The sequence below is a fragment of the Meles meles genome, chromosome 5, assembly GCF_922984935.1.
Source record: "Meles meles chromosome 5, mMelMel3.1 paternal haplotype, whole genome shotgun sequence".
Classification (NCBI taxonomy): Eukaryota; Metazoa; Chordata; class Mammalia; order Carnivora; family Mustelidae; genus Meles; species Meles meles.
In genome coordinates this window covers 146,281,291-146,305,272 of record NC_060070.1, presented here as the reverse complement: position 1 = coordinate 146,305,272, position 23,982 = coordinate 146,281,291, and the positions used below count along the sequence as shown (strand labels likewise).

Here is a 23,982-nt window from a genome sequence, read left to right as displayed (position 1 = left end):
AAAGGCAACAGGAGCGATCCTTGGGAGTGATGGGAATGCTCTCCATCCTGACTCAGTCAATGTCAGTCCCCCCCGCGGTGATACTATATTAGTTTCCCAATATGTTACCATTGGGGAAAAATGGATAAACCTTACAGCATCTCCACTAATATTTATTACTAAAAGTGAATCTATAATTATGTGAAGATAAAATAATTAAGAAAAAAATTATCTGGAAAGAAAAAGGAATATATGCTGAGTGCCCTGACTAAGACTACTACTATGTTTAGACACGAAGAAGTGCTTCACGGGGTCATTCATTAAGCATCTGCAGCTCCATGAGTTTGGTGGTGTGACTATCCTCACTTTAAAGAGCCACCTGAAACAGAAAGAGCTAACTTACCCAAAGAGCAAACAGGCCAAATGAGCCCAAGCCCATTTGCTTACTTCATGTAGCCTTGAATGCCTACATAATGTAGGCACACCGTCCTCATCTGGGTTGCCCAAACCAGTGTTAAGGATCCTAATACTCCCTGTTGGTCTCAAGCCTCTCGGACAAATCTTCCCTCTCTTCACTTGCCAGATCCCCATCCTCCCATGAACAGCTTTCAATTAAATGAGCAGTTTCCCGCCAGGATCATTTTGTGCCCTTTACTGGAACAGACTCTTTACAACTGTAACAAATGATGCCCAGTAAATCAGACAAACCTGTGTTCGAAGCTAGTTCTACACTGGTAGTAACAGCAAAAGATTAAAAATAATCTACTAAGGATTGGTTAAAATGTGGTTAACATGTATACCACATTGTCCTGGTGGGGCTGCCTATCACTTCTCCTTCCCTAGACACAGGAATGCGGCCCAGGACCCAAGCCTTTAAAGTGACCCATCCTCCTGGCCACAATAAGTGGTTCAGGGATGGACGCAACAAGCCCAATCACTGAAAACCATCAAGAGTACTTCTATGCCAGAGCTAACAGGAGAGATGGCTTCCCTTTCACTGAAGTGGCTAAGTAGGGAAGATGTCAGCCTGAGGATGCTGGGGGCCATGTGCCCGCCATAGGGCAGAAACTACCTAGGGAATGAAGCCTAATAGGAGCTGGAGAGAGACCACTGACAGTATGTGAACACCTGGATCAAAAGCCTGTTCTGCCCAGTTCTGGGAGCCAGTAAATTCCCTCTGTGGCTTAAATTAGTTTAAATTGGGTTTTCTGCTCTTGCAAAGAAGAGCCCTGGCCAACTCAGCAAATGAGAGAAAGAGAACTAAACTAGGTTAGTCTTTCTGAAATTGGTTCTATTTATTTCAAATATGAACGATCAGTGGGAAAAAATGGTTCTGTGGTCAAATAAATTGGGCAAACTCTGCCTCCTTACAGACCCCCAGTATTCATTAGTAGATCAAAGACTGTGAAAAGCTGCAGTAAAGAGCCTAAAACTCATTTATCTTAGGAGTTTTCCAGACATGAACTTCTCACAGATCTCCTCTTAATGAGGCTAAAGATGGTACCAAAAACAGAAGGCCTGAGTGAAGCAGACCCTCAGATCCCTCCCCATGTTCTGCACAGATGGAGGACTTCCTTCTTTTACAGGGAAATGCTTCTCTGCCCATGTACTCTGCCGACCAATCTGTTCCTGTAAGTGAACGGTCCACCGCCCCCCAACCAAGAACGATCCTTCTACTCTGACTTACTCAAGCACAGCCTCCCAGCAATCACTCCTCTTCCTGCAACAGCACTGCTTCCGTACCAAATCATTACTATCTACATCTAAACACGATGTTATTTCGCCCGCTGAACAAACATGATGTTATTTCTCCTACTGTATCTGGACCCCGCTTGCTCCCCGTACTACCTCGATCATGTTCCTCTCCCTCAAAGAAAAACTCCTTGTCCATTTGCAACAATGTGGATAAAACTAGAGCCTATTATACTGAGGGAAATAAGTCAGTCTGAGAAAGATGAATACCATACGATTTCACTCGTATGTGGGATTTAAGAAAAACAAACAAACAAACAACAAGCAAAGGATTTAAAAAAGAGATAAAAAGACAAACCAAGAAACAGACTCTGAACTCTAGAGAACACACTGATGGTTACCAGAGGGGAGGGCGGAATAGGTGATGGGGATTAGGAAGGGCACTTGTGAAGAGCGCCAGTGATGTGCAAAAGTGCTGAATCACGCTACAAAAGTGCTGAATCACTCTACGGTACCCCTGCAACGAGCATTACACTGTATGTTAACTCAATGGAATTTAAAGATTTATTTATTTATTTATTTGAGAGAAAGAGACTGAGAGAGAGAGCGTGCACGCACATGAGAAGGGAGAGGGTCAGAGTGAAAAGCAGACTCTCCACCGAGCAGGGAGCCAGATGCGGGACTCGATCTTTCACTGAAGAACTCAGTGAAACCTTCTACATAAAGATAGAAAATATTGAAAGAACCAATCCCAGCTGAAGAATACAACAACCAAAATAAAAAAACACACTGATGGAATCAACAGTAGGTTAGAGGATCTGAAGAACATATCAGCAATCTGGAAGAAAGCGTAATGAAGAGCACACAAGTGAACAGCAATGAGAAAAGAGTTTCTATAAAAGGAGAAAAGATTAAGTCAGGATCATGACCCAAGCCAAAGACAGCCGCCTAGCCAACTGAGCCACCCAGGTGCCCTAACTCAATGGAATTTAAATAAAAACTTTAAAAAAAAAAAAGAAAAAGAAAAACTCCTGTGAGTTCCAACTCAAGATGGGGCTATAGGAAGACTCTAAGCTCACCTCCTCCGCAGAACACACCAAATTACACCTATTAATAGAACTCCTCCTCCTAGGAACAGAAAGCGAGTGAGCAAGTGCGGAAACACCACAGACGGCTCGGCAGGAGAAGAGCAAGAGAGACAAAGACACAGCAATAGAGGCAACCCCCACCTCCAACACTGTGAACTGCAGTGGGAAGGAACAGTACTAAAGGACCAGGAACAGATCCCTCTGTCCTTGGACACAGGAAAAATAAAAACATGGTTTAAAAGGGCAACTAGCAAGGGCGCCGGGGCGGCTCAGTCAGTTAAGCATCTTTCTTTGGCTCAGGTCATGATCCCCGGATTCTGGGATCAAGTCCCGCATCAGGCTCTGCAGGGAGCCTGCTTCTCCCTCTCCTGCCTCTGCCCCTCTCCCGCTCCTGCTCCACCACTCTCGCTTGCTCTCAAATCAATAAAAATCTTAAAAAAAAAAAAGAGCAACCAGCATATAAAAGCGACAACCCTAAATCTCTGCCAAGTAGCAGAGGAGCTACAGGAAAACCTCTCCAAGTCAGAGGGGCTGGGGAACTATAGTTGATGCTCCCACCCCACCTTAAAAGCCAAGATCAGAACAGGGTCCAGACTCCATGATGGACAGATCCAATCCTCCCAGGGACTTCAGCAAGCCCAGGGTCCGTAAACTCACAACAGCCCTAGATGTGCTGGGGCACAGAAAAAAAGCCTGGGTTTAAAAGAGCCAAGGAACTGCGGGAATTCTCTCTCCCTCCCCACCTCAAAAGATGAACTGAAGAAGGGTCTGGCTGCCCTAAGAGATGGATTCCAACACCATAACTGGAGGGTCCCAATGCTGTAACTGGCAGGTCCAGTCGTCACAGGGAGCTTGTGACCTCAGCAAGCCCAGGGTCCACAAGCCCACACCAGCGTCCTATGGTGCTGGGGCAAAGCAAACAGGCTGCAGTTTTGTGCTTTGTGTGCGTGTGTCTGTTTTAATTTTTACTGTTTATCTTTGTAAAATTTGACTTATCTAGCTTATATTTTTGGTTTTGTTCTTTTCTTCTCTTTTTTCATTTTTTTTTCTTTTTCTTTTTCATTTTTCTTTTCTCCTTTATTTTTTTTTCTTTTCTTTTAAAATGTTTTTTCTTTACCCTTTCTGTAAAAAGCCACAGTTTAAAAGAGTAACTAAGCACATATAGCCACAGCTCCAGCCAGTCAGCAAAAATCTGCAAGAACACACAGTCTGCATAGGGGCCACCTTTCTTTCAACTTTTGGAGAAGGAACCCTGTTGCCTAATTCATAGAAACAAACACAAAGGTCAAGCAAAAGGGGGAGATAGAGGAATATGCTCCAAAAGAAAAAAACAAGGAAAAAACCTCAGTAAAAGAATTAAATGAAACTGACTTAAGCAAAATGCTTGATAAAGAATTTAATGTAATGGGGGCGCCTGGGTGGCTCAGTGGGTTAAGCCTCTGCCTTCAGCTCAGGTCATGATCTCAGGGTCCTGGGATCGAGCCCCGCATTGGGCTCTCTGCTCAGCAGGGAGCCTGCTTCCCCCCTCTCTCTCTGCCTGCCTCTCTGCCTACTTGTGATCTCTCTCTCTGTCAAATAAATAATAATAATGATAATTTAATGTAATGATCATAAAGATACTAACTGGGCTCAAAAAAAGAATAGAAGAACTCAGTGAAACCTTCAACATAAAGATAGAAAATATTAAAAGAACCAATCCCAGCTGAAGAATACAATAACCAAAATAAAAAAACATACTGATGGAATCAACAGTAGGTTAGAGGATCTGAAGAACATATCAGCAATCTGGAAGATAGCATAATGAAGAGCACACAAGTGAACAGCAATGAGAAAAGAGTTCCTATAAAGGAGAAAAGATTAAGAGATCCCTTGGATAACATTAAGTGAACAAACATTCACATTAGAGGGGTCTCAGAAGAAAAAGAGAGAAAGGTGCAGAAAACTTATTTGAAGAATAACTGAAAACTTCCCTAACCTAAGGAGAGAAATAGACATCCAAATCCAAAGAGCAGAGAGTTCCAAACAAAAAGAACCCAAGGAGGTTCATACCACAGCACATAATAATTAAAATGTCAAAGGTTAAAGATAAGGGATAATCCTAAAAGCTGCGAGAGAGAAACAAAAAGTCACCTAAAAGGGAATCATCGAAAGGCTATCAGCTGATTGTTCAACAGAAATTTTGCAGTCCAGAAGAGGAAGGCATGATATACTCAAAGTGCACAACCAAGGATATTCTACCAGGCAAGATTGTCATTCAGATTTAAAGGAAGATAAAGAGTTTCCCACACAAACAATAGATAAACAAGTTTATCCCCACTAAACCAGCCTTAAGAAAAATGTTAAAGGAACTTCTTTAAGTGGAAAAGAAACGGACATAATTAGACATAAGAAAAAGTTGTAAAATATGACAACATATACACAAATGTGGAGCAGGCAGTAAAAAGAGAAGGGGAAAAAGAAAAAGGAAAAAGATTTTTTTTTCTGTTCTTTTCAGACTATGTTTGAACTTAAATGACCATCAAATTAATATGAACTGCTCTTTACTTAGTATGTTATTTATGAACCTCATGGTAACCACAAACCCATGAGAGATCCACAGAAAATAAAGAGAAAGAAAGCCAAACAAAACACTATAGATATATACCAAGCTCAAAGAAAGAGAGCAAGAGAAGGAAGGAAAAACTACAAAAACAACCAGGAAAAAAAATTTTTAAATAGCAATGAGTACACACCTATCAATAAATACTTTAAAGGTAAATGACCTAAATGCTCCAAACAAAAGACAGAGAGAATGTTACTTAAAAAAAAAAAAAAAAAAAAAGACCCACCTGGGGTGCCTGGGTGGCTCAGTCAATTGAGCATCCAACTCTTGGTTTCAGCACAGGTCATGATCTCAAGGTCATGGAACTGGACCCCATGCCAGGTTCCATTCTAGGTGCAGAGTCCACTTGTCCCTCTCCCTCTGCTCCTCCCCCTCAAATAAATAAATAAAATCTTAAAAAAAAAAAAAAAAGACTCCCCTATATGCCACCTATAAGAGACTCACCTCAGATCTAAAGACATAAACAGACTGAAAGCAAAAGGATGGAAAAACATCTGCCAAGCATATGGAAGCCAAAAAAAAAAAAAGTTGGGGTAGCAATACTTCGACAAAATAAAGTCTGTAATAAGAGACAAAGGAATCAATCCAAAAAGAGGATGTAACAATTGCAAGGATCTCTGTACCCAACACAGAAGCACCTAAATAGATAAAGCAAATACTAACAGACATAAAGAGAGAAATTAATGGTAGGTAATACAATAACAGTAGGGGATTTTAACACTCCACTTATATCAATGGATAGATCATCCACAGAAAATCAAGAAGGAAACAATGTATCTGAACGACACAATGGGCAAGATGGACAAAACAGATATCCATCCAAGATAACAGAATATACTTTCTCCCCAAGTGTACATGAAACGTTCTCCAGAATAGATGACATATTTGGCCCAAAATCAAGCCTCAACAAATTTAAGAATACTGAAATGATACCATGCGTCTTCTACTACAAATGGTATAAAACTTAGAAATAAATCACAAAGAAAAAAAAACTGGAAAAAACATAAACACAGGAAGACTAAACAACATGATACTAGGCAACCAATGGGCCAAAAGAGTCATCAGAGAAGAAATTTAGGGCACCTCAGTGCCTCAGTCAGCTTAGCATATGTCTTTGGCTCAGGTCATGATCTCAGGGTCCTGGGATCAAGCACCATCTTGGGCTCCCTGCTCAGTTGGGAGTACTTCTCCTTCTCTGCTTGTGTACTCACTCTAAGAAAGAAAGAAAATCTTAAAAAAAAAGATTTTTTAAATACATGAAGACAAATGAAAATGAAAAGACAACAATCCAAAATCTAGGAGACACAGCAAAAACAGTTCTAAAAGGGACGTATGTATCATATCAATACAGGCCTACTTCAAGAACAAGAAAAAAATTCAATCTAACTTTACACCTGAAGGAACTAAAAAAAGAACAAAGCCCAAAATGAGTAGAAGGAAGGATATAATAAAAATCAGAACAGAAATAAATGATTCAGAGACTAAAATAACAACAGAAAAAAAAAAAATCAATGAAACCAAGAGCTGGTTCTTTGAAAAAATAAAAGTGAAAAACCTTTATGGAAACTCACTGGGAAAAAAGGCAAAAGGACCCAAATAAATAAAATGAGAAACAAGAGAGAAGTAACAACTGATACCACAGAAATACAAAGGGTTTTAAGAGTATACTATGAAAAATAATATGCCAACAAAATGAACAACCAGGAAGAAATAGATATACTCCTAGAAACACACATAATCTTCCAAAACTGAACCAAGAAGAAATAGATAATCTGAATAGACCAAATACAAGTAATGAAACTAAGTCAGTGATCAAAAAACTACCAAGAAATAAAAGTACAAGACCAGCTGGGTTCATTAGTGAATTCTACCAGACACTCAACACATAAATAATTAATACCTATTCTCCTCCAACTATTCCAAAAAATAGAAGAGGAAGGAAAGCTTCCAAATACATTCTAAGAGGCCAGCATGACTCTGATACCAAAACCGGAGACACCACAAAAAAAGAACTATAGGCCAATATCCCTGATGAAAATAGATGCAAAATTCTCAACAAAATATTAGCGCCTGGGTGGCTCACTGGGTTAAAGCCTCTGCCTTCGGCTCGGGTCATGATCCCAGGGTCCTGGATCGAGTCCTGCATCGGGCTCTCTGCTCCGCGGGGAGCCTGCTTCCTCCTCTCTCTCTGCCTGCCTCTCTGCCTAGTTGTGATTTCTCTCTGTCAAATAAATAAAATATTAAAAAAAAAAAAAGATGATTCACCTCAATCAGATAGGATGCGACGATGATTCAATACTCACATATCAATCCACATCATGAACATCAACACAACAAAGGACCAAATTCATATACTACCTCAATACATAAAGGGAAAAAAGTACATGACATATAAAAAAGTGTATGACAAAATTCAACATCCATTCATGATAAAAACTCTAAACAAAATGGAATTAGAGGGAACACACCAAAACATAATAAAGGCCATATATGAAAAAGTCAGAGCCAACATCATTCTCAACAGTGAAACGTTTCCCTCTAAGGTCAGGAACAAGACAAGGATGTCCTCTCTCGCCACTTTTATTCACCACAGTGCACAGAGCTCAGACAAGAGAACACAAATGACATCCACACCGGTAAAGAAGTCAAGCTGTCATTATTCACAGATGACATGATTCAGTTTTGGAAGACTATGTTTCTAGATACATCCCCTAAGACAAGAGAAACAAAAGCAAAAACAAACTACTGGAACTAAATCAAATAAAAAGCTTTTGTACAGCAAAGGAAACCATCAACGAAACAAAAAGGCAACCTACTGAATGGGGAAGATATTTACAAGTGATATAACCAAAAACGGGTAATATATACAAAATATGTAAAAAACACATACAACTCAACACCAAAAAAAAAAAAAAAAAAGCCTATTAAAAAATGGGCAGAGGACCTGGATAGACATTCTTCCTAAGACAAACAGATGGCCAAGACACATGAAATGATGCTCAATATCATTAATTATAGGGAAATGCAAATTGACACCACAATGAGCTATGACCTCACACCTGTTAGAATGTCTAAAACCAAGAAGGCAAAAATGAACAAGCGCTGGAGAGGAAGAGAAAGGAACTTTGTGCGCTGTTGGTAGGAATGTAAATTAGTACAGTCACCATGGAAAACAGTATGGAGGTTCCTCAAAAAATTAAGAACAGAAACACCAAAGGATCTAATAAGTCCACGACTGGGTATTTACACAGGCAAAGGAAAACACTAACTCAAAGATACAAGCACGCCTGTGTTTACCGCAGCATTATTTACAATACCCAAGACATCAAATCTTGCATGGATTATTGCCAGTTAGTCTCCCTGCGTCAACCCTTAATTCCCAAAGGACATTTTCAGCACCAGGAGCCAGGGATTCCTTTAAATCCTAACTTCATCTCAAGCTTCAGACTGCCAATGGTATTCCATCTCAGTAAAAAACCAAAATTACTGCAAAGATCTGCAAGGACATGTACGATCAGCCTCTTGCCACCTCTCTGACCCTCTTTCCTGCCATCCCCCTTCTCCTCCCACTCAACACACGAGCTTCCTCATACCCACCGGTACACACTCATCCCACGGTCTTAGCCTTGTCTGGGATGCCTTCTGGTTCAAACGTCACCAGTGAAACCATTATGAGCAAATCCCACCTCACCGTGCACACGTGCGCGTACACACACACACACACACACACACACACTTGCTCTCCCTGTTCCCTGACTTGTCTCCTTATGACAGCAAAATCATTACCCATTCGGAGGTTCTCATTAATTTTTCATCTTTTTCTACCAGAACATGTACTCCATGAAGGTAAGGGTGTTGTTGTTTTACTGAGAGAGAGAAAGATACAAGTGTGCATGGGAACAGGGAGGGGCAGAGAGAGAGTCCCAAGCAGGCTCCACACTCAGCAGAGCTGGTCACAGGGCCCGATCTCATGACCCGAGACCATGACCTGAGCCAACATCAGGAGCTGGACATTTAAGCAACTGAGCCACCCAGGTGCCCCAGAGGTAAAGGTTTTTGTGTGCTCTGTTCACTGCTTTATCCCATTAGTGCCTAAAACTGCGGCTAGCACATTGCAGGTTCTCAATAAATATTTTTTTTTTTACTGTAGTTGACCAAGTCTAACAAGATATGGCCCCTGGCTACTCCCTCTGTCCCAACTATACTAAGCCTTTTAGATATTCTCTGAGTATGCCAAACTAGTTTCTGACTCAGAGGTCTTCACGCCTGTTTTTTACTGACGGGAATATCATCCCCCAAATATTTGTATGGTTCGCTGGCCACTTCTCTCTTCAAATGACACCTCCTCAGAGAAGCCTTTCCTAACCACCACATCCAAAGTAACCACACAGGGATGCCTGGGTGGCTCAGTCAGTTAAACACCTGCCTTTGGCTCAGGTCATGGCTCAGGTCATGATCCCAGGGTCCTGGGATCGAGCCCCACATCAGGCTCCCTGCTCAGCAGGGAGTCTGTTTCTCCCTCTCCCTCTCCCTGACTGCTCCCCTTGCTTGTACACGTGCGTGTTCTCGCGCTCTCTCTCTCTCTCTCTCTCGGTCTCAGGCGAATAAAATAAAATAACCACAAAGAGACCAAGCACCATACACACTCCCAATGATGTCTAAGCTGACACCATAACTGCAGAACATAATTCCGTCTTTCTCATTGCAGTGTAACCTCCATAAGGAAAAAAGGCATTACCTCTTTCTCACCACAGCTTCTATGACACCTATAATAATGCTTCGCCCAGAGCAGGAACACGGCATTTGTTGATCAAGTGAATGCATTAGTAAAATGCTTAAGGTAAATTTACCTAGTCTCTCTATAACATAGGAGGAAATTCTTACACTGGATGTGAAGTTCAAACAAATACCTAATAACCCTTAGAGTTTCTTCCATCACTATTGGTCTATGAAATAAATAAAATGAGCAACAAAAGCTAAGAACAGGTAGTACCTTCAAATGTTACTAAAGAACGCCTAAAGGATTCTGAATTGAAAGCCATATATCTTGGTTACATTTTTAACATCCCATACAGCATTGTGTATGGATCCAAAGAAGGGAAAGAGAACAGAGAAAGAGAAATGAGATGGGCCCACTGAGGTAGACATACAGTATCACACAGTGAGGGGAGAAGAAAACACTGCTAAGCCTCTCCTTTTACAGAACTGAAGTCCAGAGAAAGAAAAAGATTTGTGCACCTACGGAGCTAGAATTAGAACCCAGGCCTTCTCTCAACACCAAGCTCCCCCATAGCTGTGCCTCACCGGCAAAGCCCGGACCACGTAAGAGTCTAATGCTATGCTAAGAAATAAAGACACTCCAGGAAAAAAGGGATAATGGAAAAACTGGCACGCAAGAAATACAAACAGCCAATAAGCACCGGAAATACTGCTCGAGCACAATAACAGCAAGTGTTTAAACAATAAATTATTTTTTGTCTACCCCACTGATTAAAAAAAAGAAGACCTGCAAAAGCCCTATTGCTGGCTGAAAGTATGGTGAAACTGGTATATCCTTTCTGGAAGGCTTTCTAGCAATACCGACCAAACTTTAAAACACATATATCCTTTGACCCAGCAATTTCATTTCTAGAAATTTACTTCAGAGAAACAAAGGAGACAAAACAAAAGCAGGGGACGGTAAATCTGACTGCTTATCACAAGCACGTTAAAACAATCTCGCTCGGGCCGCCTGGGTGGCTCAGTGGGTTAAGCCGCTGCCTTCGGCTCAGGTCATGATCCCAGAATCCTGGGATCGAGTCCCGCATGCGGCTCTCTGCTCAGCAGGGAGGCTGCTTCCCTCTCTCTCTCTCTGCCTGCCTCTCTGCCTACTTGTGATCTCTCTCTGTCAAATAAATAAATAAATGATCTAAAAAAAAAAAAAAACAATCTCGCTCTGGGCACCTGGATGGCAAAGTCGGTTAAGATTCTGCCTTCGGCTCTGCTCATGATCCCAGGATCCTGGGATCGAGAACCTGCATCAGGCTCCTTACTCAGTAGGGAGCCTGCTTTTCCCTCTGCCTGCTGCTTCCCCTGCTTGTGCTCTCTCTTTGTCAAATAAATAAAGTCTTTAAAAAAAAAAAAAAAACTCACTCATCAAAAAAGTTTTCACTTCCAACAAGCTGGTAGGAGGAATTGTTAGCCCTCAGAAATTTATAAATGAGTAATAAGGAAATGAAAGCTTGGGACTAAGAAGAAAGCAAGACAATATTTAACAGAATCATAAACTTTTTTCTCAAAAGATAAAGGAATTCAAGTTCGATAAAGGGAATAAAAATCGTCAGTAAAAAGGGAGATAGTAAAAATGATGAAAAAAAAAAAGAAATATCCTACAGTAGTATTATTTCCATGTGTGATTTATTAGGTGATTTATTAGGAGAGCTTTTATAGTACCAAATATCCAGGTCCCATTCTGAATTAGTATCTCCAAGAGTGGCATTTAAGAACATGAACCCAGGGGCGTGTGGGTGGCTCACTGGGTTAAAGCCTCTGCCTTCGGCTCAGGTCATGATCTCAGGGTCCTGGGATCGAGCCCCACATCAGGATCTCTGCTCAGCGGGGAGCCTGCTTCCTCCTCTCTCTCTGCCTGCCTCTCTGCCTACTTGTGATCAAATAAATAAATAAACAAATAAAAATCTTTAAAAAAAAAAAATGTTAACACAAAACCTGCCCAGGTAATTCCACTAAACATTCCTGATTGAGATCCACCATTCTCCTGGACAGATGTTCTCAATCTTGAGTGCTTACTGTATTCACCTGAGAAATTTTGAAAACTATCAACAAATGAGGAGTACCTGGGTGGCTCAGTGGGTTAAGCATCTGCCTTTGGCTCAGGTCATGATGCTGGGGTCCTGAGACCCAGGCCCTGCATCAGGCTCCCTGCTCATCAGGGAGTCCACTTCTTCTTCTGCCTGCTCCTTCTCCTGGCTATGTGCTCTTGCACATACACTCTCTTTCTCCCTTTCTCTCTGACAAATAAATAAAATGTTTAATTTAAAAAAAAAAAATCTTAGGCTTCAAAGGACACCATCAAGAAAGTGAAAGGACAGGTCATACAATGGGAGACAATATTTGCAAATCATATGTCTGATAAACATCCAGGATCAGAATGCAATAATTATCAAAGTCAACAATAAAAAGACAAATAACCCAAAGTAAAATGTGACAAAAGATGTGAATACACATTTCTCCAAAGAAGGTGTACAAATGGTCAACAAACACATGAAAAGATGTCAACATGATTAACTATAAGGGAAATGCAAATCAAAACCACAATGACCTACCACTCCCCACGCACTAGGATGGCTAAAATTAAATTAGTTAATTAAAACAGCATTCACTAGGATGTAGATTAGGCCACCCAGAAAGAAAGAGAAAAGGATTAGGAACCAAGCCTTAAGGGAGTCCAAATTTAATTGCCAAACAGAAGAGAACCAGCCTATAAAAGAGACCAAGAAGCAGCAACCCAAAAAGGAGAAAATCTGTAGGTGACAGAAGGCAAAGGAAGAGAACGTGTCCAAGAGACCAACAATGTCAGTGCTTCTGAATGTAGATGAAAAGTACAGTGAATGAAAAGTCTCTTAGATTTAGTGATACAGCATGATACACAGAGAATATTTCCATAGAATGATGGCGGCAACATTACTAAGAAACTAGGCAGCCTTTCTGAACTTTCTAATGTGTAACACTTCATTCAAGCATAAAAAGTTTGAAATAAAGGAGTACCTTGATTATCTGCAATTGGTCTCAAATCCTCTGGAAAGTCTGGAAAATAAAAACGGATTAGAAAAAGCGTGCTCCCAGCAAGTTCACAAACCCACAGTTAAGAACCCCTTAAGACTAGCAAAAAGGGATTAGACTTAATTAAAGAGTGCCTTGTGCAGCGAGGTGAATGATGTTCCGTACTACTTCCAACTTCTTACCGATCTTACGGGTCAGGTGTGTTTACATCCACCATTATTCGCCATTTTGGTGGTGGAGCGACTGGCCACAGTTGTAAACATCACCCAAACCCAGCACTACAACACGACTGCCTTTTTCGAGTAATTTCAACTACAAAACGGAAACTGGGCAATGAGGCAAGTATACAGATCCCCATCCACGAGAGAAACACGTGTCGTCCCGAGATGCAGAGGGAGGTTTTATGAGTAAAAGGGAACAAAACTGAAAAACCACAAGACACTGGCCCTTCTGGCCAACTTCAGTTTAAATTCAGGAAATACACCTCTGTAAAGGCTACGCAACCGCGAAAGCCTTGTCCCATCCCACAAATTCGGCACAGAAAGTGGGAGAACGAATGAAATTAGATTTGACAATAAGGAACGAGGCCCCTTAAATATTCCTTACACCCTTCCAGCACCTAACGCCAACGACTCTGTTCTCACTCCTGGCAGCGCTCCCCGCCTCCCAATTCCCCGACCCCAGCTGGCAAGTCCCCTTTCAACTACGAAACAAACCAGCAAGCGGCCCGAGAAAGACCGAAACTGGAGAAACACGGCTCCACCATTAAAGAAGCTCTAGCCACACTCGGCCTCACACTGATCCCCCCGCCACCCTGAGCCAGAGATCAGGAAACAATTTACCAGTCCGAAGAGAGAGAACCACACGCCGTTCTGCGGCTACGGGAAGCACTTCAGATGGAGCTCGCCATGACACATACGTCCCGCCACGTCTATTTGCGCATGCTCGGCGACGGTGGCCCGAAGGGGTCAAATTGCGTCATCGCTGAAAGTGCGAGTTCAGATCTAACTTGTTTTGGTAAAGATTACAGTCGGAATTCCTTTGATTGCAAGAGTGAAAATCGACACCAAACCTCAGGTTCTTAAAATCAATTAATAATATCTTCTGCTGGGCTCTTACTACATGACAGGCACCGTACGCGCGTAACATAAACATTATCTCCCAACTTCTTCTTATTATTTTTATTGTTATTTTACAAAAGAGGAAACAAAGAGTGTACATACTTGCCTGAAGTTACTATACTAGTCGTAGCAGTCCCCTGTGCTGAATTCTATTTCGCCCAGCTCTGAAAGAACCGTCTTTTCATTACATTTTACTTTCTTCCTCAACCTTTTGTGAAAAGAGGTCATAATGGAAAAGAGGGTAGAAAAGGACAAAGAGCAGTTGGATTAAACAGTACAGATCATTTAACACCAAGCAAGGGGTTTTTTTAAGGCTGGGAAGGCAGCTAAACTGTAAGGCAGTTTAGCAGAAAGAACTTCCATGGAGTATACTGATTCTGACCTAGTTGCCTTTCATGTCTTTTCGCACTTTATTATTTCCTACCCGGGACACTGTGCTTGACCTTGTTTACTGAAAGAGCATCTCCATGTTAAAAAACAATTAGCTATGAAGAAGACAGAAATCATGAGCTTTATTGCTAGTGTAATTCCTTCTGGTTACAATGCTACCCTTTGCTCACCAAATCCATGAAAAAAAAAATCCAAACTGTGACCTAGAGTCCACTGCAGTCCTCACCCAGCTGAACCAGAATTGTACCTTTACACTGCCCCATCTCTTTCACTGTAATCCCACTGCCTAGCTCATAATCTTCCACTTAACGACCTCTCCACAAGCTACCTTAACTAAGAGTGACTGACCCCCAAGATCTAGTTGAGTTCACGAAAGAAGTTTTACTGAGTACACACCACATGACCTGAAGCAAGATGCCGGATGCTAGAGCTAGAAAGGGGGGGGGAAAGACAACTCCCTACCTCAAGGATACATCAAGGATATAGTTTCAGTAGAAAAGAGCAATCACTGTGGAAGAGGAATGCCTAGGGACCTGGGGAGCACAACAGGGAGATTCCTCCTCTTACATACATAAGGAGGTTATGAGTCCTCATGGGGGAAGAAAGAGAAGTGGAAGAAGATGTTCCAGGTGGGGAGATCGTAAGAGCGAGTGCACGGAGGCCTGACGTATAAACTCTTGTATATTATAAAAGCAAAAAGAGTAAAGGGGTGATAGTTGAGAAGGCTGGAGAGGGAACGTGCAGGGATCACATGAAGGCGAGCCTTGTTTGCGACAATAGACATTGGACCTAATTTTAGATGTATTAGGTAACAGGAAAGTGTCTGAGCAGATGATTCTTTCAGGAGGATGGGTTTGAGGACAAAACTTCAGACATGAATAAATATTGAAAACCTAAATGGAGTCGTTGGCTGTGAGGAATAGGGAAATGGAAGGGAGGGCGCTTTTAATAGAAATCATTTGAAAAGCCATTTGACCCTACCTCAAGGAATTTATCTTACAGAAATGTTCACAGTTATACCAAATGGCATATGTGCCAGGTGATTCTTTGAAATGTTGCTTGTGGGGCGCCTGGGTGGCTCAGTGGGTTAAGCCTCTGCCTTCAGCTCAGGTCATGGTCTCAGGGTCCTGGGATCGAGCCCCGCATTGGGCGCTCTGCTTGGCAGGGAGCCCGCTTCCCCCTCTCCCTCTGCCTGCCTCTCTGCCTACTGGTGATCTCTCTCTGTGTGTCAAATAAATAAAATATATTTTAAAAAAATGAAATGTTGCTTGTAATAACAAAATACCAGAAAACTTCTCTGGCTTCCGAATAGGGAATTGTTAAATATATTTATGGTATCTATACCTCTCTTAAGAAAGAGTAAGGCTGCTTTTAATGGACTACCTAAGACATTGTTAAGTGGACAAAGAAAGTTGCAACATAGTGTTTACAGTGTATATACACACCTGTGTATGTGTGTATATATATGTGTGTGTGTGTGTGTGTGTGTGTGTGTGTATATATATATATATATATATATATATATATATACACTGACTACAGGAAGATTTACTTTTCCCTGTATTACCTAACTTTTATTTTTGTGCCATGCCTGTGTACTACTTATTCAAAAAATAAAGATACAGTATGTAAATAAGAGTAAAATGGCACTTGATAATTTATAATTTACTGGTTTATAAATAATCCTATAAATTAGTAGTAGTAGTAGTATTTTATCCTCTTTTTTTAAGATTTATTTGAGAGAGAGAGAGAGTGAGCATGGGGGTAAGGAGCCCAGGGAGAGGGAGAGAAAAACTCGAGCAAACTCTGAGCTGAGCACACGGAGCCCTATGCAAGGTTTGATCCCACAACCCTGAGATCATAACCTGAGCTGAGACCAAAAGTCAGCCACTTAACCAACGCCCCACCCAAGCAACCCTCTCTTATCCTCATTTCACAGAAAAGAAAACTGAAACTTAGTCCTGCTCCTGTCTTTCTTTGCAACTTTATATGAATGCTCCAAAGAAAGAAACTGTATACTATCATTAAAAATGCAAAAATTCACACAGAGAAAAACACTAGAGAGAAAACAAAAATAAGGGAAATGTACAATAAAATCTGTAAGACTTCAGTGATCAATTCCATTCTTTATGTTTGTCTTTACAGTGAGAATTGAAGAGAAAATGTAGACAACAATGAGGTTACAATCTTTACTATCTCAGCCATTAACCAAGAAAGAAAGAATGAAACATGAAAGTTAGGAACAGTTAGGTCCACGTATTTTTTTTAGTGTTAGCTTATAATCTGAGTCTTTAGTTAGTATACTTATAAATTTGTCCCAGTCAATGTCTTTTCATGAGAAATAAATCCTGCACTTAATTCACCCTTGAAAAATACTAAGAAGTATAATGAAGTTTTCTGTGTAGAATATTAGATAAGTTTAGTGGAATGAGATTTAAAATGTATTAATCTATTTCCTACATGAGATCAGAAAAATATGAGTGTTCTCAATTTTTAAAGTTCAGCGGGTCAACATGGATTAGGTGAATGGATTATTATTTACATTAGCTTCCCATCGCCTGTGACAGAAAGCTAGCTGTAATTTCATCAGCAAAAAGAATGAAAGGAGGGGCGCCTGGGTGGCTCAGTCGTTAAGCATCTGCCTTCAGCTCAGGTCATGATCCCAGGGCATGGGATTGAGCCCCACATCAGGCTCCCTGCCTGGCAGGAAGCCTGCTTCTCCCTCTCCCACTCCCCCTGCTTGTGTTCCCTCTCTCGCTGTGTCTCTCTCTGTCAAATGAATAAATAAAATCTTTAAAAAAAAAAAAAGAATGAAAGGAGCACATGAAAATTGAGGCTAGACCAGGGTTTTTGGTTGGATCTGATGAAGCGTCAGAATAAACTCCCCAGCTAGAATCTATACAACTAATGCAGTTTTTAGGAAGGCTTTTCAGATGTTGGTTTCCCTAAAGGTTTGAAGATCAGGAAATAAGTTAGGACATTATCACAACATTTAAATACAAACCCAAGGAGAAAGATGGTGACAGTTGAGATAGAGAAGACAGAAAGTGTGCCAAAAGAAACTTTGCCCCATACAGGTGATGGCTTCAAAGGAGATGATAGAAAGGAAGACACTGATATTCTTAAGTAAACTGAAAAAAGATGATATAAAAAAACATGATGTGGGGCGCCTGGGTGGCTCAGTGGATTAAGCCGCTGCCTTCGGCTCAGGTCATGATCTCAGGGTCCTGGGATTGAGCCCCGCATTGGGCTCTCTGCTCCGCAGGGAGCCTGCTTCCTCCTCTCTCTCTGCCTGCCTCTCTGCCTACTTGTGATCTCTCTCTCTGTCAAATAAATAAATAAAATCTTTAAAAAAAAAAAAAAACATGATGTGAAATAAATGAAGCTGCTGTTGGCTTTGAACAAATGCTGAATTTTCTCCACGTCGTCTAACCACTAGGGGTCAGAGCGCTGTCCTTGCAATAATTCAGCTATTTCTATTCTTTCAGTTTGCACAAAGAGGTCTGACTCAATTCTGTAATTAATTTTCTCTTTTGATTCTTCCACTCTCAGTGTGAGTGGTTTGGGGGCTGTGCCTGTGGGCCAGCCCAGAGCAGCAAGAGGTCCACATCCCCTTGCTGCTGGGCAGGTAACCCGCGCTCGGACTTGCAAGGCAAATAAATTCTGCCTTCTCTGTCTGCCAAGAGAACCTGCAGCTGGAAGTTTCTGAAACTACCACGTGGAGAACACCTGCCTGGGGCCCACGCTGTTTCACGAGAAAGTAGATCTGGATGATGAAGGGAGAAATCAGTAAATTCTGAGGACAACTATTAACCCCCATATATCCAGCTTGCTTGAAGCTAGGTTTACTTGTGAGTTGTTTAGTTCTGTGAATAGGTAAATTCTCCCTTTCTATTTCTTAAGTTAACTTGCAACTGAAAGAGTACTAGCTAAACTTCTTAGTTTTACATAATTTCTTGATTTAAAAAAAGGGCAAAGAAAGATAATTTGTATCTGTTGCCTAACTCCCTGATTGTTTGTAAGTATTTGTGGGAATGAGTGTAGGAGGAGCATACAGGGAAGAGGGACCTGCCAGTGGAAAGGCTCTAAAAGCTCTAACACCTGGCATGTTCAAGAGATAGCAAGACGATCAGAAGGGTTTGAATGGAGTCAGTGTGTGAATGCATGAGTAATAAGAAAGGAGGTCACAGAGTCAACGAAACCAGATCATGTATAGCTTTACGGGTTATAGCAAGAACTTTGGCTTTTCCTCTAAATGAAATGGGAGTCAACAGAGGGTTATGAAAAGAGACGTGCCTCGAGGAGGTAAGTTAGAGATAACCGTAATAATCCAGGGGAACACAGATGGTGTCCTGGACTAGGCAAGTAGCAGTAGATGTGATAAGAGGTAGTTAGATTCTGGACATATTTGAAGACACAGCCCATAGAATTCCCTATAGATTGGATCTAAAGTATGAGAGGAAAAAAGAGAGATTCAGAATGATTCCCAAGTTTTTAGCCTCAACTAAAAGAAGAATGAAATCAACACAATTTGGAATTGATTACTGAAGGGGGAGCTCAGGAATTCAGGGCTTGTTTCTTTCCTTTTCTTTTTTACCTTTTGTTTTCAGTTTTTATTTTGAAATAATTTCCAAATTTTTTAAAGTTGCAAAAAATAGTACAATGAATTTATGGATAATCTTCACCCACTTTCCCCAGATGTTAACATTTTACTAACCCAATTACAACAGTCAACACCAAGAAATTCACATTGATGTGATACTCTGAACTGTCCCAGTGTGGGACACTTCCTCGTTCTTTGTCTTTTTTGACCTTGACTCTTTGGAAGAATACTGATCAATTATCTTGTAAAATGTCCCTCAATTTGAGTTGATCTGATGTTCCCTCATGACTAAATTCAGGTATGAGATATTGGCAGTACTCCTGTACAAGGGATGCCATTTCCCTCTCAGTCCATGACAATCAAAGAGGCATATGATGTTGGAATGTCTCTCTACCGATGATGCACTTTGAACACTTGATCTCTCCAATGGAAAGTTACTATGCTCCCCTTTGTTATTAGTAAGTGCCCTGTGTGAAGATCCTTTGAGAGTGTATAAGTATCTTGTTTCTCAGCACCCACCCATCCACTAATTTTAGTACCCCTTAATGATTCTTGTAAGCAACAATTATTACTGTGGTGTTTGCCAAATGATAATTTTCCATTTCCGTCATTCCTTCTACCTTTATTATTAGATGAGCTGTTCCTCCCCATCATTTATTTATCTGCTCAATTATTTATTTATATTAATATGAACTCATAGATGTCTATTTTATTCTATGGCTTTTAATCCATTACTACCATTATTCTGATCCTCCAATCATCCCAGATTTGGTCATTGGCCTTTGGGATGGTTTCTGTGTACTTTTGACAAGTCTGTCTTGTTTATTTTTTGGTTTTTTTGGGGGGGTGGTTAGCACTTACTTATTTTTTTTGGAACCACAAGATTCTCCAGGCTCATCTTGTACTTTCTTTACCCCTCCAAATCAGCCAATTCTTCAAGAAGTCATGGCTCCTTTTAGTGAGAAATGATATTCACAAACCAAGATGTGAGCACCAAGTATGCTCATTGCTAATAGGTGTCGTTGCTTCAGAGGCTCAGTTTTGAACTTCTTAAACTCAAGATACCTTTGAGACATCCAACTGGATTGTTAATTAGGCAATTAGATAGATGATTCTGAAGTTTAGGTGAGAAATTTGGGCTGCAGACATTAATTTGGGAGTCATTGGCATATAGCCAACATATAAAGCCAAAACACTCAATGAGATTAGCTATGGAATGAACATAAATAATGAAGAGAACCAAAGACTGAGGCCTGGTGCACTCCAATATCAAGATGAGGGAGGGGGTGCTTAGCTGGCTTAGTTAGTACAGCATACAACTCTTTATCTTGGGGTCATGAGCTCAAGCCCCACATTGGGTGTAGAGATTACTTAAAATTTTTTTTAACTTTTTATAAATAAAAAAATTAAAGATGAAGGAAAAGAGGGAGAGCCAGTAAAGAAGGAGCAACCAGGGAGGTAGGAAGAAAACTAAGAATACAGTAGGCAAAAGCCAAATGATAAAGGTGCATCACAGAGGGGAGAACAATCAACAGTATCAGATGGTACTGATAAGTAAGATGACGGAGAATTAACGATGGGTCTGAGCACCTTGGAAGGACACTTTTGGCAGAATGGTGTGGGTAGGAGTTGAACAAAGTGGATTCCAGGGTGAAGGATGGAAGACAAAAGCAGGTATAGAAAATTCTGCAAATGCAGCAAAGAGGAGCAGAAATGTTGGACTGTAGCAGTGCAGAAAGTGGGTTCATAAAGAAGGACTGTTTTATAAAGCACTGTATGTTAACGATGCTGGAATTAAAATTTTTTAAAAAAGGACTATTTTTTAAAGATAGGAGAAAACAAAAATTTGCTATATGCTAAATAAGAACAAGGTCATGGAGATAGAGAAATTGATGATATAGTACGAAGAGGTGGAAACCACTGAAATGATATTCCTGGGGAAAGACTGACTTTTCTAAGCATGGTCTTACCATGGTGCTTGAAACATAAATATTTGGGGAATAAATAAAGGTTGTTCACCTACTTTAAAAAAATCTAATACATTTGGCTGATATCATTTTAAAAGTCAAACTTAAAAAAATATAACAAAACAAAGTTAGCGCTCTCTAATGAGACATTAGCAGTGACCATCAAGGGTGGGGTGTCTGGGTGGCTCCGTTGGACGAGCCTCGGGTTCTTGATTTCCACTCAGGTCATGATCACAAGGTCCTGGGATTAGAGCCCTGCCTTGCCTCCACACTCAGTAAGGAGTCTGCTTCTCCATCTCACTCTCCTCTCCCTCTGTCCCTTCCTCTCTCCTTTCTCTCTCTTAAATAAATAAATCTGTTTAAAAAGAAAGGTCAGGGATGCCTGGGTGGCTCAGTCGGTTAAGGCACTGCCTCGGCTCGGGTCATGATCCCAGGGTCCTGGGATCAAGTCCTGCATCGGGCTCCTTGGTTGGTGGGGAGCCTGCTTCTCTCTCTGCCTCTGCCTGCCTCTCTGCCTACTTGTGCTCTCTCTCTGTCTCTGACAAATAAATAAATGAAAACTTAAAAAATTAAAAAGAAAGGTCAACTAGGAGTGCCTGTCCACCTCAGTTGGAAGAACATGTGATTCTCGACCTCAGAGTCCTGAGTTTGAGCCCCACATTGTAGCGGGGGTAGGAGATTACTTAAAAATAAATAAACAAATAAACTTTTTTTAAAAGTCAGCTAAAATAGAGGTACCTGGGTGGTTCAGTGAAAAGAACATGATCTTGATCTCGGGGTTGTGAGTTTGAGCCCCCAGTTGGGTGGAGAGATTACTTAAATAAATAAATAAAATCTTTAGAAAAAAGAGTCAGTTAAAATATTATGCTGAAAATATATTTCCCTGGCAAGTATCAGAATGTGGTCACTTCCAGGAAGATGTGGAAAAAAGAAAATCCTTTTTTTTTTTTCTTTTTTAACCATAGGACACTCATGGCTTGTGTTTAAAAATTTAAAAAAATGCATCATTAATGCTATTAGCCACATCTCTCATTGGCTTCTTTCCAAATATTTTCTTACAAATGATAAATCTATAGGGGAAATTCAGAGATTTGCAATTCCACTGAGAACAAATCTCTCTGAGTGTGAATAGTAGAAACAAGCAGGGCCACTAAGGGCTTTGCTCTTCAGAAACTCTGCCAGAGAACAGAACACTTGCAACAGCTGATCTTACGAGAATTTTACTCTGAAACTGTAGAGAGACCAAGTTTACATTGAAACAGCTAAGAGGAGAAGAAGGAGAGGGAGTATTTCATTTTTTAAAATTCAGTTTTGGTGTATTTGGTTATTCTAAATTTCTCAAATTGGGGTTGTTGCTCATTCAAGGAGAGTAAGAGCCAGATGAAAAGAAAAACTAAGCCAGGACAAAATAAAGGAAACAAGATTTTTTTTTGTCTTACTTTTTGTGTGTTCTCATATTTACCCTCTATGATTTCTCAATAAATAATTTGTAAGGAGGCAGAAAAAAGTATTTAGTAAAAAGGCACTCAGTGAATAATTATAGCACTTATTTTCAAAGCATATCTAATTATTTTATGCATAAATATGGGCAGAATTCATATCTACATGAATTTGCTCAAAGCAAAACTATACTCCCTGAAGCTGATTTGTTTTTACATTACTATGTTTATTAGACAAAGAATACATATAAATTTATTTTGATTTTTTAAGTTTATTTATTTTTATTTTTTATGAGTTTATTTAATTGATTATTGATTATCTTAACTAATGGAAGTACAGTGATTAACCCAAAATTATCTACAGTCTTTTACATTTGACTTGGAGAAAAAGTTTAATATTTAGCAATGACCGTGGAAATTTTTAATATTCTAAGATTTTTTAAATTATTTATTTATTTATTTATTTATTTTTAAGATTTTTATTTATTTGACAGAGAAAGACACAGCGAGAGAGGGAACACAAGCAGGGGGAGTGGAAGAGGGAGAAGCAGCTCCCGCTGAGCAGGCAGCTGGAGGTGGGGCACGATCCCCAGGGCCCTGAGATCATGACCTTAGCCGAAGGCAGACGCTCAACAACTGAGCCACCCAGGAATCCCTCTAATATTTTTGTAAACTTCAAATACAGCAGCGAAAACATACTGAGCAAAACCTTACTTAACCTCATAGCCTGGTCCTACATAAGGTACACTCACAAGAAATAGATGGTAATTAATCACCAAGAAATTTGTCAGCTTCCTTATCTATCATTTAGCAACTATGTCAGATAGTCCTTGTTTTTCCTTATCCAGAAGAACCTACTCTAATCCCTTATGGTTCAGGTATAGCCCTGGACTAGTTCAGCCTCTACTAGTGGGCAAGATACTGAGACCAGTTCAATCAGCACCTCCTGATTCTCTGACCTTAGTACTGGATCTAAGTTGAATGAGTACATTCAACTTGGGCCAAGTCCATCAGCTCATCCTGTCCTCCCTGGCCATAGGTTCATAGACGAGTGCTACGCATCGCCTGCTGCCATTTTTATAAAATACGACTATGCACTTCTGGCCCTAGTTGACCTAGAATTGACTTCTGACCCAAACGGGGCCAATCAGAGTTCCTTCCCCATGATTTCAAAATTGAGACTAAGAACATCCAGTCCACGTGGTCTTCCGGGTGACGAAAAGGAGAATAGAAAACCTTCTAGAAGAAAGAAGCAGTCTGGAAGAGAAAAGCAGAGACGAAAAATGAAAAGAGAAGTCGTGATTCTGGTCCTCTCAAGGCCA

At 40.6% G+C, this 23,982-nt stretch overlaps 1 protein-coding gene across 2 annotated transcripts in view; it reads right to left on the bottom strand.

Annotated features, from left to right (window-relative positions):
• CDKAL1 (CDK5 regulatory subunit associated protein 1 like 1) overlaps window positions 1-14,080 on the bottom strand; it is a 628,557-nt gene extending 614,477 nt beyond the window's left edge. Inside the window, exons 1-2 of one of the 2 annotated variants that reach the window (XM_046006189.1) lie at window positions 13,983-14,080; window positions 13,126-13,164 (exon numbers count right to left, since the gene is read on the bottom strand). The gene's annotated coding sequence lies outside the window, so the exon portion shown is untranslated. The remainder of the gene's footprint in view (window positions 1-13,125; window positions 13,165-13,982) is intronic. The other variant, XM_046006190.1, reaches the window with a different exon arrangement.
• Between the last annotated feature and the right edge of the window lie 9,902 nt (window positions 14,081-23,982).